Here is a 7103-nt window from a genome sequence, read left to right on the forward strand (position 1 = left end):
ATAATAATAATAATAATAATAATAATAATAATTCCACAAAATCGAGTCGTACATGAGCTGAAGTAATTTTTGTGTGATTGGCAAAAGTAGGCATTAGTGATGCATAATTCACATTGAGTACAAAAGTTGAGCATGAGTTCACCATTTGTGTTCCTATTTCCCTTGCCAGATTTCCCAATAGTACCTTCGTATGTTACGTGATAATTCTCTACTCTTGCTTTGAAATCTCCCAGGAGCAGAAGCTTCTCTACTTGAGGTACCCTGTCTACCACATCAGTTAATTCATAATAGAAGGCTTCTTTTTCTTCATCAGGATACATCATGGTAGGTGCATACACATTGATTAGGTTTAGGTAGCGATCATTCCCTGTGGATACATGTAAACTTATGATTCGCTCAGATATTCCCACTGGTAATGATGGCAGTTTGCCAGCTATCTTATTTAAAATGGCAAAAGCAACTCCTGCATTTTTTCTTCTGTCCGTATTCCCACTCCAGAAGAAGGTGTATTCGCTCTCTTGCACTTGTCCTTGGCTTTCAAGCCTTGTCTCTTGGAGTGCAGCAATGTTGATGCTGTAGCGATCTAGTTCCTTCACGATCAGAGCTGTTCTATGCTCAGGTCTCTTATCATTGTCCAACGTGACGAGGACATTCCAAGTCCCAACTATCAAATTCATATTCTTCATCTTTCTACCACTATTATGGAGACTCACTGGCCGTGGTGAACCAGCCAGGTAAGGACTGGGTAAGCTTTCTTTACCCCACCTTTCCTAGGGGCTTCCCTTTCCAGGACAGGCAGTGCTCTCCCTAAATAGGACTGCCTGGGCACCTGCAATGCTGCCTCAGCTTGCTAGGCTGCAACCATCAAATGTGAGTCACCTGTGTGTAAAGTTCCTGCTAGCAACTTCCAGCTTCTCAGACCTGCTGCCGTTGCACCACAGGGCTTTCTTCTCCTCTCCTAAAGAAGCGCCTTGCACAGTAATGTAAGACAAGTGATGTTGTGCCCCCATTGTGTTGTCTCTCTGGACCTCCAGACCTGATGCCAAGTGGTGCACAAAAAATGCCACAGACCTGACGGGCATGGAAGTTGCCCCGTAGTGACAACTGACTTACCGAGTGATGCTGTGTTGGCCATTTGAGTGGCTCTTCTGGATGCCATCTGGTGGTGTGCCATTGACCCTGTTGGGTTCATTTGCCACATTGCACCGAAAAGCACCCTGTTGCCAGCACCTTATTGGTGATGTACTATCTAATGCATAGCTGGAACTCAGGAAGGTGCTACCACTCTGGCTCAGAGCGGACCTGGGAGCAATGGTGATTAAGGGGTAACTCCACTTTCCTCAATACTCAAGTCCTCCTGGACCTGAGACTCACCACCAGTTGCAGTTTAAAGTCATACTCAGGACCAGGAATGACAGTATAATGCATTATGGAGAGAAATAGAGGATAGAATAGGATAGAGTAGGATAACATAGGAGAGAATAGAAATAGAATAGTATGCATTAAGATAGAACATAGAGAATAGAATGCATGGTCACAGGACAGAAGAGAGCATGACAAAAAATAATAAAATAGAATAGGATTGACATTAGGACAATATAATAAAGTCCTACTTATAAGAGAACAGAAGGGAATATGATCGAATAGAAAGCATTTTGAAGACGTAGAAAAGAATATGACAAAATTCTATATAGACTAGACAGTTATGACAATCTAACAATACATTATAGGGGAAAAAAGAATGGAATAGGACAGAATAGAATGGAATAGAACAGGATAAAAGCATTATGATGGTATAAAATAGAATACAACAGAATACATACATATTCTGTTTAGAATCAAAAGACTATAATATAATTATCACTGTATAGAATAGAATCAAAGTCTACCAAATGGCTGTATGATGTGTACAGTGTGTGTGTTGTAGTGTCTGTGCTTGTGACTCTTGCTTTCAGCCACGCCACTGGGTAGCAGCAACACTGTGAACTGTGGAGCCGAGTGTGTAAGCCTTCACTGCCAGTTATAGCCTCTCATACAGTAAGACCTATGTGCCCCAGATATGGGATCCTCCCGAGGTGGTAGATGATAACTGGGTACCCTGTGGACCCAGGCAGAAGCACAAGGTCTCAGAGGTGACTAGGTTCCTAGATGCACAACACTCATAGCCTACTGGCATGTGGATATGCCCTGATGCCTGCAAACCTAGTCCCCAGCTATGGGTCAAATAGCTCCACTGCCTTGTGAATGGCTTTGGTTAGCCAAAGGCTTCTGGGAGAACACCCAGAAGAAAATCCGGGTAGATGCAACTCGTTAGCAGGGTAAATGTAATGATCTACGGGAAGGACAACCCAGAAAGAAAACCCAGTCTACCGGAGGGGAGATTGGGCACATGGTTAACAGCCCAGAAGCCAGAAACACTGATATAGATGAAACCCAGTATAGGCGTAGGGGTTGGTCAGCCAGCATGGAGGCCTTAACAAGTATAACAAGTGTTGCCAGGCAAAACAAACCTCACCTGGCAGCACTTATTTTATACCTCTCATGGGCGATTGCTCTAAGACAACGAGGGAGGCTCAGCCTCCTCTAAAAATGATGAACATCGTGTAGGATGAATTGCGCTAGGCTTATGTTATAGCCGACCTTATAACATTGCTATTTCAGATCCAGAATCATAGAAATATATGTGCTCAACCCCACTACAGTGCGAAATCATTCCGTTATAATTTTCCCCAGTTCGCCTAATGTGTGCGTGAGTTTTTCCCCCTCGTGACAATGCGATGCAGCCCAGCCTCAGTGGACTTCAATGGCATTTGGGAGCTATGCGCTTTCAATCTCAAAATGCAAGAGATTATTGGACAAATACTGCAAAAACGCCCGCCCCACGGACTCCCAGCCTCAGTGGACTTCAATGGCATTTGGGAGCTATGCGCTTTTCAATATCAAAATGCAAGACGGTTATTGGACAAATACTGCGAAAACGCCCGCCCCACGGACTCCCAGCCTCACAGTGGGAGGGACATGGCAAAGCTTTCCGCGAGGAGACTGGTGATTGATGAAAGCGGCCAGATATTTTCTTTGATTGACAGCTCGTTTCAAATATAGACAGGCAGCAGTGAATCTCAGTTCAGTCCCATGCGGATTTGCAAGTGGTGTGGTGTATTTATTGTAAGAGATCAGCTTACATTTCGATTTCATTCATTACATACGGTTTCTACCAGCTTTTTTAGTTTGTATATATTTTCATTGTAAATAAAGTGTAAATATAGTGTTGTCAAGTTTGCTATCTTAGTTCCAGAAATTTCGTTTATTTGAGTGACTGAACTTGAACTTGAGGGGCCTAGTCAGCTAGCAAGAAAGCTGCGCACGGATGCCAAGCATTGCTGATTTAATTTTGGTGAAGCCATTTGCCAGTCTTCCTTTCGAGGAAAAAATTTAAATTAAAGCGCAGGGTAGACCAACGCCTCAAACTGACTTGGTGAAAAAGGTAGGGAATAATACTTGTTCCTTTCAGCTCTCCTGGTACGAGAAAGTGAATTGGCTAACAGCAAGTGACCCACATCAACAACAGTAAATAGGCTACTTTAGTAATATGTCATGGATGGACCAAAAATATAGAATCTATTTAAAATGTTTATGCTGAGTATATTATATTGCAATATATATTTTTCTGGATATGAATTAAACACAGCTACAATTTGGAAAACATTTTTAAACAAAAACACAGCCGAGAACATTTCACACTACAGACCTGGATTAAAAGTGAAGGGTTATCAAAATTGTCAATAAAACATTTCTCAGTCAAAATAAGTAAAATATAGGGAAAGTGTCATTGAATGAAATGTGTGGCACCCAGCTCTATGTTTGGCTCCCCAAGGTCAGTGCTTGTGCCTATTCCAGAACACTCTGCTGTTACTGCTGAGGTTCCTGACAAAGAGCTGCTTTCAATAATGATCAATTTTTAAACAACATGCCACAATTTTAAAATATAAAATGTTAAAATATACCCCCCCTCCAATTGGACAGTAGGCTAATGGGCCAAAAGAACCTGTTATTTCACAGTTTGTGACGCTGCCAACAATCAGCCAGATCAGAGGCAAGAGTATGGACAAAATTGATGTGTTTTTTCTTTTTTCTTTTAAAATCTGGAAATATCGTAACTGACCAGCCTCCCCTGTTTGAAAGACTACCAGCCGCCACTGATACCTATATGTTGATAACGATTTTATATCTAATTTCTCTCATCTCTCAGATTTAGATTTTGAATCAGAATTGTATGTTTGTGAAAGAGCGCATTACAGTCAGAACCAGAATCACATGTGTTTTTGAGAAAGAGAATCAGAATCAGAACCAGAAGGAAGATATCATGAAAAAAATGATTTTGACCTTTTTGGTGACTTTGACCTTGACCAGATGACCCTCAAAATGTTGGAGGTTCTATTTGAGACCAATGCCCATCTATCCTGAAAGTTTCATGAAGATTGGTCCAGCCGTAACGTTGCAAACAAACAAAAAACAAACAAAGAAACCCCGCCAAAAACAATACCTCACCCCCTGGTGGACTCTATCCCGGGCGAGGTAACAAGGAAACATACAAGAAAGTACCACCAACACAAGAGCGGAAAGGATTTGCCACTTTACCCTATGTTAAAGATGTGACTGAGAGAATCCAAGGCATATTAATCAGCAATTCATCAGATCCAATATTAAACCAGTCCAAATACTGAAGCAGATCTTATCAAAATCAAAAGACCGCATTCCAAAAGAGAAAAACACGGGCATCGTGTACCAGATTCATTGTTAGCTCACACGGCCATAGGCTGGTGAGCTATTGCCATCACGTGGAGTCCATCATCCGCTTGTCCACAATTCACAAAAATTGCTACTCCTCCCAGAGTTTTCAGTGGATTTTGATTCTGATTGTTTTGTTTGGAAGATCTGATCAGTCTGCATATAAGTTACTCCTTGGTTTTGTGATTTCTCATTAACAAGTTGCTAATTAGGCCGGTTAACGAACTTTGAGGAAAATCGCTACTCCTCCCTAAGTTTTCAATGGATTTCGATTCTGATTGTTTTTTTTATTTTTAGAAGATCAGAATGTTTTCATGAAGAACAACTTAGCTAATTATAAATGAGTCTGGTTTCTCATGGTATGGCTGTGTGAGCTACTGCATCGCTGACACTCTGGTAAAGACTGTAAAGCTAAGTATATTGGTGAGACTGGATGTTCACTTGATACAAGAATAAAAGAACATAAGGCAAGTGTAAGGTTGATGAAATGTGAGACCTTGGCTTTAGCTGACCATGCCAACAGCCTGGACCATGATGTAGCATGAGATAACAGCAGTATACTCATTTCTCAAGCCCATTGGTTAAAGAGAAAACTTGCTGAAGCATGGATGATTGCTAGTGATAGCAATGCACTAACCAACAGAGACTGTGGCAGGAAACTCCCTGAAACTTATCTGCCTTTAATTAAAAAGATATAATTTATCGCATGTGAACTTTATGAAAGGGTTTGGGGTTTTTTTAGTTAATCTCATAGCATTTATTTATTTATGCCCTTTTTCCCACCTCAGTTCAATATTTCTTGGAGATTACAGTCACCTGTTGACATCACCTGTTTCAAATGACATCATTATTTAATTGTTTTACCTTATTAATAGCCCTTAATTTCCCCCGTCCCAACTTTTTTGGAATGTGTCGCAGGTCTGAAACGCAGGAATGGATGTATATTAACAAATTAAATGAATTTGACCAACAAAACATGAAATATCTCGGGTTCATTCTGTCTGCAATGAAATACAAGTGAAAGTACATTTAGAAATCACAGAACCCCCACCCCCCTCCCCCCCATTTTTTGTACCTTCCGTGCTTTTCTGATTTGGGCTTGGAGATAAAATGCAATGAAGTGTTCTCAAGAGTCCTCCTAATAGATTAAACGTGATAAAGCATAAACACTGTGTGCACACATTACAAAGGCATGGCTGCAGAAGAAGAGGGTGCAGGTACTGAACTTGTCGTGTATTCTTATTAAAAAAGAAAGAAACCTGTAAAATACAGTTCTTCTCCTTTATTGAAGCACTTTTTAACAAAAACAAGTATGCTACAGCTTTTTGGCTAACTTTAAAACAGTGGGACAGCTTCACTAGCTGTCGGACATTAACAGACATGCACCCATGGGTGTTTATACGAGTCATTCTATAATTAGGGGTACATCTCAAGTCCATGTGCTGTATTTGTCAATTTCACTAACTATTAACTTCAGCCAATGATCTTTTGTACATTAGCACACATTTCTCTTTTATATAATACAAAAAGTCAACAAATTACATCATTTTACTCTGCAAAAATGCATATATAATACTGGAATTTGGTGTTTTTATGCTGTCCGATTTTCCAAATGTCAGGTTTGGTCTTCATATTTACATTTAAAAAAAAAGGTTTTTGTTTAAAATTTTTACAAATATTTATTCATGGTAATTATTATAATATGACGAAAGTGTTTAAAAGCCTAAAATGCTTTATATTATAAATTAAATGAAGAATTTTGTGTGCGTCCGAGAAACTTATGTCAACTGTGTTACCCACTGAAACCCCCCCCCCCATAAATCGGCAAATGGTTTGGTCCTAAGTCATGTGACCAACATCATGTGATGTCATATCCTCTTTGGTGGGAAATTTGAAGACCGTGTGGTAAGTTTTGAGTTCACCTCTTCAATATTTTCATCAATACTGTTGTATAGTCCTAGAGAGGGTTAATTGTCTGTCAACTGTGTTGTCAACATATTCATATAAACCTGATTTAGAAATTGTATTTACAAAGTATACAGCTAAAGATAATAAAAATATGAATTGATTAAGGTCTTGTAGTGAAAGCTCTGAGGTCTGCAGTTAGCGCAACACTCTAAAAATGGCCGAAATGTCAACTGTGTTACCGTCAACTGTGTTACCCATCAGCTATGACACAGTTGAGGAGGAGTATGTTTTTGTCACTTAATCTTCATATTGACAGACAAACAAACAGAATGATTTAATATGTTCAATTTGTTAAATAAGCTATGTTTCTCTGAAATTGTGTCTAAATGTTATTTTAACAGTTCACC

This window comes from Neoarius graeffei, chromosome 1 (assembly GCF_027579695.1).
Source record: "Neoarius graeffei isolate fNeoGra1 chromosome 1, fNeoGra1.pri, whole genome shotgun sequence".
Taxonomy (NCBI): domain Eukaryota; kingdom Metazoa; phylum Chordata; class Actinopteri; order Siluriformes; family Ariidae; genus Neoarius; species Neoarius graeffei.